The 13,202-nt window shown below is 44.7% G+C and overlaps 1 protein-coding gene across 1 annotated transcript in view; it reads left to right on the top strand.

The window, feature by feature from the left end:
* LOC139264760 (semaphorin-4D-like) overlaps positions 1-13,202 on the top strand; it is a 232,684-nt gene that overhangs the window by 81,448 nt on the left and 138,034 nt on the right. The gene's annotated exons all lie outside the window — the stretch shown is intronic.

Below are 13,202 nucleotides of genomic sequence, written 5' to 3' on the forward strand. Positions count from 1 at the left end.
GGGGGTAGAGGAGAGAGGGGAGGAGAAGGAGGAGGGGGAGGAGAAGAGGAGGGGGAGGGGGAAGGGGGGAGGAGAAGGGGAAGGGGGGAGGAGGAGGAGGAGGAGGAGGAAGGAAGGGGGGAGGGGAGGGGGAGGGGAAGGGGGGGAGGAGAGAAGGAGGGGAAGGGGGGGAGGAGAAGGAGGGGAAGGGGGGGGAGGAGGAGGAGGGGAAGGGGGGGGAGGAGGAGGAGGGGAAGGGGGGGAGGAGGAGGAGGGGAAGGGGGGGGAGGAGGAGGAGGGGAAGGGGGGGGAGGAGGAGGAGGGGAAGGGGGGGGAGGAGGAGGAGGGGAAGGGGGGAGGAGGAGGAGGGGGGGAAGGGGGGGGAGGAGGAGGAGTGGAAGGGGGGAGGAGGAGGAGGAGTGGAAGGGGGGAGGAGGAGGAGGGGGGGAAGGGGGGAGGAGGAGGAGGGGGGGAAGGGGGGGGGAGGAGGAGGAGGGGGGAAGGGGGGGGGAGGAGGAGGAGGGGAAGGGGGGGAGGAGGGCGGAGGAGGGGGGAGGAGGAGGGGAGGAGGGGGAGGAGGGAGAAGGGGGAGGAGGGGAAGGGGGAGGAGGGGAAGGGGGGGAGGAGGAGGGGAAGGGGAAGGGGTTGGGGGAGAGGAGGGGAAGGGGGGAGGAGGAGAAGGGGAAGGGGCGAGGAGAGGAAAGGAGGACAGAAGGAGGGGGAGAAGAAGGAGGAGGAGGAGAGGGAGGAGGAGCGGGGAGCAGGGGAGGGGGGAGGGGGTGAGGAGTAGGGAGGGAGAGTGGGTGAGGAGGAGGAAGGGGAAGGGAGGAGGAGGGGGAGGGGGTGAGGAGGAGAAGGGGGAAGGGAAGGGGAAGGAAGGAGGAGGGGGGGAGGAGAAGAGCGAGGGAGGCTGAACGGGCCGGGCCCGCCGAGCCCAAGACTTCGGGCAGGGCCCGTCCCCAGCACCAGATTTACAGGTAGGTGGCATCGGGTCGGGGGAGCGCGGGTCGGGTCGGGGTGGTGGGGAGGAGGGAGGTCGGGTTGTTTCGGGTAGGGAGGGAGCGCGGGTCGGGTCGGTTCGGTTCGGGTCGGGGGGGTGGGGGGCAGAGGGAGGTCAGGTCGGTTCGTGGCGGAGGGAGAGGGAGGTCGGGTGGTGGGAGGGGGAGGAGGGGGGTGGGGGGAGGAGGGAGGTCAGGTCGGGTGGTGAGGGAGGGAGAGGGAGGTCCGGTCGGGTGGGGGATGAGCGCGGGTCAGGTCGGGTCCGGGGGCGTGGGGGGAAGCGGGAGTCGGGTCGGTGGCGGGGGTGGGTGGGTGGGGGAGGGGAAGCGGGAGTCGGGTCGGGTGGAAGCAGGAGCTGGGCGTGGGAGGCAGCCTTATGCACGCAGCCCCAGTGAGGCCATTCGGCCAGGGCTAGGGGCTGCGTGCTTCGGGCCCCTCCCACACAGTTTTGGGCGCCTGGAGCTACTGCACATGCGCGCCCACTGTAGCGCGCGCATGTGCAGAGGTCCCGGCACTGCTTTCGGCGCAGGGGCCTAGCTCCGCCCCCCCAAAGCTCGTGCTGTGCCGCGCCCGGCTCAAGAGGACCAGCAGGGAGCCGGAGAAGTTTTTTGTTAGACGCACTTTGTGGCGTGAAAAACGGGCGTCCAGGTCGGGGCTGTGCCGTTCTAGGCGCGGCCCGAAACTTGGGCCCATATAGTGCCTTTAATTTAGTAAAGTGTCGAGGTGCTTCATAGGAGTGTTATCAGACAAAATTTGACACTGGGATCTTTCACCAAGGAATGATGCTCCTTGCTGCTCTGTGTCTGTATGGTCTCAGTGCCATTTATTCAGGCTTCCAGGTACATTTGATCAGTGCCTCTGACAATTTTTTATGGCGTTGTGATTGTTCAGCCCAACTTGAGATAAAATAAATGAGTTGCGATGAGAAGGAGAAAAAAAAACTGTTAGGTAAGGGAACTATGAGAATGAATTGTGCAGAGAAAATGAACGAGAAAACAAAGTAAAGGGTGATTGATATGTTGGAAAAGAGAAATAATAGATAACGCATGAGGCAAAGAGAGAAGCATAAAGAAAATAAAGATGTGACAATGAGAGGGATATAAGAGAAAAACTAAGAAGGAGAGACATAGGCAGAAAGACATTTAACCAGTCAGGTCAACTAGTCAGGTCCTTTAGAAAATTGAGTTTTTGAATATAAATGTTAATATTGCTCAACATTTAGATTATTTCAAAATCAAGTTGTTATTTGTACATGACAGTCTGGAGTGTGACATAGGGCACGAAGGCAAGAAATGATTAAGATAACATCATAAACCATGAGAGCAAAGCTTTACAACATAGCCTGGAAGTGATATAAGGATGTCGGAGTTCTCCTTTTAGTTATTAGTTATCCTTTCTTTGGGGTTTTCCATTTTGGTGTGGGGTGATTGCTGATGGAGGTGTCATGCTTGCTTGATGGTAATGGCTGATCATGTGATTGAATCATAACCCCATTGTAGCTGCGCTGCTTGTGTGTCTGTAAGATGCACTTGAACTTGTAACCATTGGGTAATCGGCATACACTTTTTGTGCTTCACTTGCATTTTAATTAGAATAGACACACAAATACTTGCCTTACCCACAAGTAACAAATGAATTGCAGAATAATTAATTCTGTGCTTTTTTCACTCACAGCCCTTGTTAAGTTTTCAAAAGAGGCTGTTTACTGTAAGTTTTTTGACATTGAATGGGTGTTCGTCTGTTGGGAAATTCAACTTTTGTGCTTTCTTTAGTGATTTGTTTCAGGAGTTCTAGAAATTATTAGGAGCCTCTTGATGTCAGATTACTCCGATCATACCAGTGATAATACCACATGACTAATTTGCACGTATGATCTGAAACTGCAAGCCTAACTAATAGAGACATGTTTACGCTGGCTGATTTTTTTGATATTATCAGAATTACATTAGCCTGAGGGTTTTTTTTACTAAAAATGAGAACAGATCTAGGTGGAGAAACAAGAGGGAGCAAAATAAAAAGGATGTTGAACTGTTTTTTTTTTTGGTGGATTCAGTTAAAACCAAATTTTCATTGGAAAAGCTCGGATTTAACTCTTTTTGTGACAGCTCTCTTGATTTGCTATTAACCATTAATAAGTTTTTAACTTTTTTCACTGGTTAAAGACACTCAGGGCGGTTGTCACTAAGTGTAGATGAGAGGCGGAGATATCACACACTGGCCCAGAACCCTAATAGATTTTGGTGATCGGACCTCATCAAAAATGGGCTAATGGCCAGCACTAAGCGAATGCCTTCAGGGGACGGCAGGCTCTTCCTCTTGGCCCAATAAAAATTGTTTTTTAATGGGGGCTGGTGGTCCTCCTGTACCTTCTCCGCCCAGCCCTATGTGACCCCACACTACCTCTGTGACTTTCTCTACCTGTGTCCTGTTTTAAACCCTTCATTCCTTTAACTCTGACCTTTCTGTTCCACCATCGGTGGCAGGGCTTCCAGCTGATTTGACCCTAGTCTCTGGAACCCCCCTCTATATAAAATCCTCTGCCTTGCCTCCTCTCTCCCCATTTCTATAAATGCTTTCTCAAAACTTAAAGATTCAGCCATGACTTTGGTCACCTCTCCTAACCTCACTACTTGTGCTCAATATCCATTCTTACTCCTTTGAGACAATGTTGGGATGCTTTCCTATGTTAAAAGCTCTAAAAAACGTAAGTTTCCTGTTGTTTGAGATCAACTAACGCAAAACAGATCAGGAAACCTGGGGCCTTCTGGTTAACATGGCTTAGTATCATATGTTTACTAGTTAAGCCACTGAAAGAACTGAAAATAATAATTCAGTTTTAATGTTATGTTTTTTTTCCCCTCCACCCTCACCACCCCCCCAAAAAGTGAGAGTTTCTATTGTGCTGTTTGTATGCATTTTATTTTGGTTTGATTCTGTCCTTTTAAGGTCTTGGGTTACCTTAATAAATTGCAGAAATCATTACTAATAAAAATCAGTCTCTCTTGTTTTCTTTTGGAAAGAAAGTGCTGAGTGATAAATCTTGTCCTGTAACTCAGTTTAAAGGAATGAACTGAGCGCAGAGCTGTGTTAACATTGGCCATTGGAAAGATTTACAAGAGGGAAGACAAGATGACGCCTGAGGCCTAGAACAACAACAACAACAACTTGTATTTATATAGCATCTTTAACGTAGTGAAACTTCCCAAGCGCTTCACAGGAAGGAGTATTATGAGATAAAAAAAGAACCCGAATAATGAGAACGCCCACTTCTCCCTAACCACTGAGTCATTTAGTATTGTCCCTGGTTGACCAATAAATAGACCACACATCATTATTTATATTGTTTCAGATCAGCTGCCGCATGACGTTCTGAAGTACCAACTATAGAAAAAATTCACATTGTGCTGGGACAGTGGCCAAAAAAAGGATATTGGCTGACGTATGAGATCTAATTTTTTTTAAATTGAAAGAATATAGTGCCCTGACACATCTCTTAAGACATCCTCAAATGCTTCTCGTACAATGACATGCTCTGAGGTACTGTTACTGTGCTGTATGGTCCAATAGGCACATAAGTAAACACATAGTTAAATAATGCATACGGGAGAGTATTTTCAATGTAAAGAACCTCCATCACCTGTTCGATTATTAAAACGCATTCATTACTGCTGCCTGGTAGCTTAATGTTTTCACCTGCAGCTCCTGGACAGCTGCCATAGCTATGAAAACCAGAAAAATAGCCACTCAGCTGCTGTCAGCAGCAGGTCTGTCAGCAAGTGACTGTCATGTTTTTATGGATTGGCATTCTTTTTGGCCCTGTACATTGATCTCAAAGCATCGGCAGTTTGCAAGTTCAGTTGAGTACACAGTCGCAACCAAATTTTTAAATTGCCGACCAGCTCTTTACTGACCTTCAGAATTAAGTTATCGAGAAAATTAAAAACAAAGGATTCTCAGCAGGTAGGAGAATTACTCTTTTTTTTTTAAACTATGACTAATATGGGAAAGGGATGGAATTAATTTACATTTGAGCATACTACTCTCCCTCTCTTGTCTCGTAATATATATATAAAATATTATGTGACTACAAGTACTTGTTTATTCTTAAAATTCTGCAGAAAGGTGAGATTGTCATCGCTATCTGGCATTATTTTCTGGCATTATTTTGCACTGTTGGGACTGAGGATTGTGAATGTTGAGTAGTTGATCCTGCGACACATGTACCTCGCCTTGGCTGATCACACGCCAACATTAATAGCAGTCACCGCGTGCTCGTCAGTCACTGTGTGCTCAGTAGTCAGGAAGTTTCCTGCCTTTTACTGAGGGAAACTGATAATTGAACTGCCCTTGTAAGGGAGGGGAATGGAGAGCAAACTTTCCTCTGATTTATAATATTTCTTAAATCACCATTATCTTTTTTGTAATCGATAAGGTACCAAAGCAGACAAAACTAGATAATATATAAATGAAAACACTTCTGCAAGAGAACTGAAACCTATAAGCCAAACAACATAAATCTAATATATATTATATACCAGTAGATCTCCTGTGGCATTGTTCATGGTGAGTCAGTGGATTGACTGTCTTATAACAATATGGGTATTTATGCCATGTCGGACACAATATTTGGGTCATTGATTATCAATGATCAAATAAATCATTCCTTTTTTTTTACCCAAAAGGTATTGTTGGATTTTTTATTGATGCTTCTGGAATTGAATTTCAAAATTCTGTCCATTAATGATTGGCTGGATGTATGTATATTTGTGTATGTGTATGTATATATATGTATGTGTAAACATATGTATATGTGCGTGTGTGTATACATCCAAGATATTTGCCTCACCACTTCCTGAGGTAGCGAGTTCCACATTCTAACCATTCTCTGAATGAAGACATTTCTTCTTATTTCCCTATTGGATTCATTAGTAACTATCTTGTATTTATGGCCCCCAGTTTTGGATACTTCCATAAGTGGAAACATTCTCTCCACATCTACCCTGTCCAACCCATTCATAATTTTAAAACTTCAATCAGGTTTCCTCTAAATCTTCTCTTTTCTGAAGAAAAGATGTCTCGGAGCGGGTGCAGGACATTCTAAAAAGGGAGGGAGAACAGCCAGTTGTCGTGGTGCACATTGGTACCAACGACATAGGTTAAAAAAGGGATGAGGTCCTACGAAACGAATTTAAGGAGCTAGGAGCTAAATTTAAAAAGTAGGACCTCAAAAGTAGTAATCTCGGGACTGCTACCAGTGCCACGTGATAGTCAGAGTAGGAATCGCAGGATAGCGCAGATGAATACGTGGCTTGAGCAGTGGTGCAACAGGGAGGGATTCAAATTCCTGGGGCATTGGAACCGGTTCTGGGGGAGGTGGGACCAGTACAAACCGGACGGTCTGCACCTGGGCAGGACCGGAACCAATGTCCTAGGGGGAGTGTTTGCTAGTGCTGTTGGGGAGGATTTAAACTGATATGGCAGGGGGATGGGAACCAATGCAGGGAGACAGAGGGAAACAAAAAGGAGGCAAAAGCAAAAGACAGAAAGGAGATGAGGAAAAGTGGAGGGCAGAGAAACCCAAGGCAAAGAACAAAAAGGGCCACTGTACAGCAAAATTCTAAAAGGACAAAGGGTGTTAAAAGAACAAGCCTGAAGGCTTTGTGTCTTAATGCAAGGAGTATCCGCAATAAAGTGGATGAATTAACTGTGCAAATAGATGTTAACAAATATGATGTGATTGGGATTACGGAGACGTGGCTCCAGGATGATCAGGGCTGGGAACTCAACATCTAGGGGTATTCAACATTCAGGAAGGATAGAATAAAAGGAAAAGGAGGTGGGGTAGCATTGCTGGTTAAGTAGCAAATTAAGGCAATAGTTCGGAAGGACATTAGCTTGGATGATGTGGAATCTATATGGGTAGAGCTGCAGAATACCAAAGGACAAAAAACGTTAGTGGGAGTTGTGTACAGACCTCGAAACAGTAGTGGTGATGTTGGGGAGGGCATCAAACATGAAATTAGGGGTGCGTGCAATAAAGGTGCAGCAGTTATAATGGGTGACTTTAATATGCACAAAGATTGGGTTAACCAAACTGGAAGCAATACGGTGGAGGAGGATTTCCTGGAGTGCATAAGGGATGGTTTTTTAGACCAATATGTCGAGGAACCAACTAGGGGGGAGGCCATCTTAGACTGGGTGTTGTGTAATGAGAGAGGATTAATTAGCAATCTCGTTGTGCGAGGCCCCTTGGGGAAGAGTGACCATAATATGGTGGAATTCTGCATTAGGATGGAGAATGAAACAGTTAATTCAGAGACCATGGTCCAGAACTTAAAGAAGGGTAACTTTGAAGGTATGAGGCGTGAATTGGCTAGGATAGATTGGCGAATGATACTGAAGGGGTTGACTGTGGATGGGCAATGGCAGACATTTAGAGACCGCATGGATGAACTACAACAATTGTACATTCCTGTCTGTCGTAAAAATAAAAAAGGGAAGGTGGCTCAACCGTGGCTATCAAGGGAAATCAGGGATAGCATTAAAGCCAAGGAAGTGGCATACAAATTGGCCAGAAATAGCAGCGAACCCGGGGACTGGGAGAAATTTAGAACTCAGCAGAGGAGGACAAAGGGTTTGATTAGGGCAGGGAAAATGGAGTACGAGAAGAAGCTTGCAGGGAACATTAAGACGGATTGCAAAAGTTTCTATAGATATGTAAAGAGAAAAAGGTTAGTAAAGACAAACGTAGGTCCCCTGCAGTCAGAATCAGGGGAAGTCATAACGGGGAACAAAGAAATGGTGGACCAATTGAACAAGTACTTTGGTTCGGTATTCACTGAGGAGGACACAAACAACCTTCCGGATATAAAAGGGGTCGGAGGGTCTAGTAAGGAGGAGGAACTGAGGGAAATCCTTATTAGTCGGGAAATTGTGTTGGGGAATTGATGGGATTGAAGGCCGATAAATCCCCAGGGCCTGATGGACTGCATCCCAGAGTACTTAAAGAGGTGGCCTTGGAAATAGTGGATGCATTGACAGTCATTTTCCAACATTCCATTGACTCTGGATCAGTTCCTATGGAGTGGAGGGTAGCCAATGTAACCCCACTTTTTAAAAAAGGAGGGAGAGAGAAAACAGGGAATTACAGACCGGTCAGCCTGACATCGGTAGTGGGTAAAATGATGGAATCAATTATTAAGGATGTCATAGCAGTGCATTTGGAAAGAGGTAATATGATAGGCCCAAGTCAGCATGGATTTGTGAAACCGAAATCATGCTTGACAAATCTTCTGGAATTTTTTGAGGATGTTTCCAGTAGAGTGGACAAGGGAGAACCAGTTGATGTGGTATATTTGGACTTTCAGAAGGCTTTCGACAAGGTCCCACACAAGAGATTAATGTGCAAAGTTAAAGCACATGGGATTGGGGGTAGTGTGCTGACATGGATTGAGAACTGGTTGTCAGACAGGAAGCAAAGAGTAGGAGTAAATGGGGACTTTTCAGAATGGCAGGCAGTGACTAGTGGGGTACCGCAAGGTTCTGTGTTGGGGCCCCAGCTGTTTACACTGTACATTAATGATTTAGACGAGGGGATTAAATGTAGTATCTCCAAATTTGCGGATGACACTAAGTTGGGTGGCAGTGTGAGCTGCAAGGAGGATTCTATGAGGCTGCAGAGCGACTTGGATAGGTTATGTGAGTGGGCAAATGCATGGCAGATGAAGTATAATGTGGATAAATGTGAGGTTATCCACTTTGGTGGTAAAAACAGAGAGACAGACTATTATCTGAATGGTGACAGATTAGGAAAAGGGGAGGTGCAAAGAGACCTGGGTGTCATGGTACATCAGTCATTGAAGGTTGGCATGCAGGTACAGCAGGCGGTTAAGAAAGCAAATGGCATGTTGGCCTTCATAGCGAGGGGATTTGAGTACAAGGGCAGGGAGGTGTTGCTACAATTGTACAGGGCCTTGGTGAGGCCACACCTGGAGTATTGTGTACAGTTTTGGTCTCCTAACCTGAGGAAGGACATTCTTGCTATTGAGGGAGTGCAGCGAAGGTTCACCAGACTGATTCCCGGGATGGCGGGACTGACCTATCAAGAAAGACTGGATCAACTGGGCTTGTATTCACTGGAGTTCAGAAGAATGAGAGGGGACCTCATAGAAACGTTTAAAATTCTGATGGGGTTAGACAGGTTAGATGCAGGAAGAATGTTCCCAATGTTGGGGAAGTCCAGAACCAGGGGACACAGTCTAAGGATAAGGGGGAAGCCATTTAGGACCGAGATGAGGAGGAATTTCTTCACCCAGAGAGTGGTGAACCTGTGGAATTCTCTACCACAGAAAGATGTTGAGGCCAATTCACTAAATATATTCAAAAAGGAGTTAGATGAAGTCCTTACTACTAGGGGAATCAAGGGGTATGGTGAGAAAGCAGGAATGGGGTACTGAAGTTGCATGTTCAGCCATGAACTCATTGAATGGCGGTGCAGGCTAGAAGGGCCGAATGGCCTACTCCTGCACCTATTTTCTATGTTTCTATAAGACAGAATTTTGTTTATGTCGATAATTATTTTAAAAGTGAGGTATCCTAATTTACCGTCAAAATATATATAGTGGTTATATGGTCACTTAAGTAATTCCCAGTAATAATTTGCAGTCACAATGAGAATCCTGGGCTATGGGCACATTTTTATAAATCTTGTTAGCTAGCATAAATTCAGTTTATTGCTTTCTTAACTTGCACATGTTGGTGTTCCATTGCCCAGAATTAACAGTTTTTGAGGAACATTAAATCCTCCCAAAACGTTTTAATAAAAAAAAACATATGTTACCTGTACAAAAGCAAAAAAACAGAAAATGCTGAAAATACTCAGCAAGTAAGGCAGCATCTGTGGAGAGAGGAGAGTTAACATTTCAGGTCGATGACTTTTCATCAGAACTGGAAAAAGTTGGAGATATAGCAGGCTTTAAGCATGTACAGGGGCAGGGAAAGGGAGGAGGGGAGGAAAGAACAAAAGGGAAGACCTGTGATAGGGTGGAAGGTAGGAGAGATTAAATGACAAAAGGTATGATTGCACAAAGCAAAAGGGAGATGGTATTGGGACAAGTAAAGAAGCAAAAGATGGGAATAACAGAATCATCAACAGTTACCATCTGAAAAAAATCTGGGCAGAGGTTATGTCCTGAAATTGTTGAACTCGACATTGAGTCCAGAAGGCTGTAAAGTGCCTAATCGAAAGATAAGATGCTGTTCCTCTAGCTTACATTGAGCTTCGTTGGAGCAGTGTAAGAGGCCAAGGATAGAGAGGTCAGAGTGGGAGTGGAGCGGAGAATTAAAGTGACTGGCAACCAGAAGATCGAGGTCATGCTTGCAGACTGAATGGAGGTGTTCACAAAGCAGTCACCCAATCTGCGTTTGGACTCCCCAATGAAGAGGGGAGACCACATCGTGAGAAGCACATACAGCATATTAAAGAGCAAGAAATATTTTACCCATAGCCTCTGATCTGCAGTAGAAATAACTGATTCATCAAAATGTTTTCTTTTGTAATTAAACTTGCAGATTGTCCATTGAATTTGCTTAAGACCGCTTACTTCCACTTCTGCAACAGTCCTCTCCTCCACCCTGACCTCAGCCCCTCTGGAGCTGAAATCCTTTTCCATGCTTTTGTCCCTCCAGACGCGATTGCTCCAGTGATCTTTCTGCTGCCCTTCCATTGCCCTGCCTCCATAATTCCAGTGCATCTAAAATGCAGCTGCCTGTCTCCTCTCCTGCACTATGTTCTCGTCACCCTTCCATCTCGCCTATCCTCCCTCTGGCCCAGTACATCTATTTTAAAATCCTTGTCCTGGTCTTCAGATCCATCCACAGTCTCACTCCCCACTACCTCTGCAACCTCCAGCCTTACTTTCAGTTCTTCGACTTTGACCATTGGTGGCAAAGCCTTCAGTTACCTTGGCCTTGTACTCTGGAATGCAACTTGCTATTTCATTGGCCGTAAAGGTCGTGAAAGGCGCTATCTAAATGCAAGTCTTTTTTCTTTTAATCCACTCCGTGCCTCTACTTCGCTGTCCTTTTGAAAGCCCTTAAAAAATCCATCATTTCAATCTAATCTTCTACGGTTTTGAATCTGTTCCTCTTGTTATTTATCTGTAAACCTCCTTGGGACAATAAAGGCACTCTATTAAGCTGGTTTGTGCACCTTTTTAAAAATGACAGAGATGTGATCGGGAAAATTTAATTGTGTAGGGAACATTTTTCCCTTTTGTGATATAATTCCAGTTAATGAATTTTTTTGTTAAATTACATAAAAATACAAGCAAAAAAATCTGCAATAATTTGGGATACCCATCTCTCAAAATGTGTCTTTATTATTAATTGTCAAAATTTCTTTATCTTATAGTTAAAAAAGAAGAAATTTGTATGGCAAGTGTTTTTTTACAATGAGAGAATACTAGAAAAGTATTTTTTGTATTTTAATTGAAGAGTGCTCTCACTTAAGTCTGCATTTGATTTAAAATTCTTGTGTACAGTATTTCACCATTTAAATATTGATTTTTGTCATACTTAGTTGTGTATATTCACTGAAAAAAAAATCCCACATGATGTTTAATCTATTTGCTATCATATGATTGAATGAAAACTCAGTAAGGTGTTTCACTGCTTTTTTTTCTATAGAATTATATCAATAAATACATTTATCTATCTTTTGCAAATTTTCCAACCATATGAAAAATGGCAGTCACAATAACAACAACTTGCCTTTATATCGTGTCTTTAACATAGTAAAACGTCCCAAGGTGCTTCACAGGAGCATAATCAAACAAAAAAAAAAGATTGAGAGGCAGAGTGATTTAGGGAAGATATTCTAGAGCATAGGCCTGAGACAGCTGAAGGCGTGGCTGGCAATGGCGGGGCGAAGGAAGTGGGAGATGTACAAGAAGCTAGAGTTGGAGGAATACAGAGCTCCCGGAGGGTTGAATGACTGGAAGAGGTTACAGATTGGAAAGGGTGAGGCCATGGACAAATTTGAACACGTGGATGAGAAGTTTTAAATCGAAGTATTGGAGGGATCGGTAGCCAGTGTGGGTTAGCAAGCCATATAAGAGCTCAGACAATATTCAACTGAAATATTAATAAGTAGGAAAATTAGTATTTTCTGTTGAGCTGTTGGTATCATTGATAAGTTTCCACTTTGCAAGAAGGTATAACAATCTATAAAGAGCTAAGGAAATTAAAGCATAAGTAATTCTACTTCGACAGATCTCCATTGACAGCCAGAATGAATGGAGCTATGATGAAATCTAAAGATATGCATCAAAAATAAAGTGTTAATTTTATTTTTAATCAATGTTTTAATTCATGAATTAATATTCTGGAATGTTGCAAATGCCACAGGTTATACTGTAACCAGTGGATGGTTACTGCAAACAATACTGGATGAAGGGGACTCAATGACAGTCCCCCAGGTGGAGTGTTACAAACTGGATTTATCCACAACAGAGCAGCATATGGTTCAGACAGTTGGCAGAGGACTGCATTTGTAAGTCAGCTATTGAAATTGTTATTTTTCTGAATTTCTTTACCCTTTTCGTATTCTCAGCATCCTTTTTGACATGAACTGAGTTTCCGAACTCGCTTCCTCCTCCATAACGTCATCCACTTCTACCCCCTAGCTCTGCCCATCTGCCACTGAAGGCCATCCATGCTTTGTCACCTCCAGAATCAACTATTCCAGTGCTTTTTCTGGCTGGCCTCCCATTCCTCCTATTCCTCCTCGATCCTGAAGTCAGTGACTTGTACTGGGACATGCAGAGAGATGACAGCAGCTCCTTTTAGCCTCACCCAGTGATTTTTCATGTGTGATCTTAGACGGCAAATATTGTAGCTAATTGTGGCCTCCATTCTCTGTCAAACCCAGGGGTTCTAACCATTGTCATGGGTTGTCCCTAGGACTCCCCTGGTCTGTGTGGCTGAATAGCACATTGAGTGGCGCTTTTACTTACTCAGCGCTAATGAACCCTTCCAACGTGGATTTTTCAGTGGTGAGGCTGTCTTAATTTGAGCGTTATCACCACTGAGAAATTCAGCATGCAGGTAAGGATTTCTAACGAGTCTCCTGCTCCCTGGCCTTTTTAAAGGGCAGGGTTTGCAGCAAGGTCCTGAGGGGGGAAGGAGTTTGGAAGGATGGCGGATGTAAGAGATGCCAGGAGAGC

The sequence above is a fragment of the Pristiophorus japonicus genome, chromosome 1, assembly GCF_044704955.1.
Source record: "Pristiophorus japonicus isolate sPriJap1 chromosome 1, sPriJap1.hap1, whole genome shotgun sequence".
NCBI classification, from domain to species: domain Eukaryota; kingdom Metazoa; phylum Chordata; class Chondrichthyes; family Pristiophoridae; genus Pristiophorus; species Pristiophorus japonicus.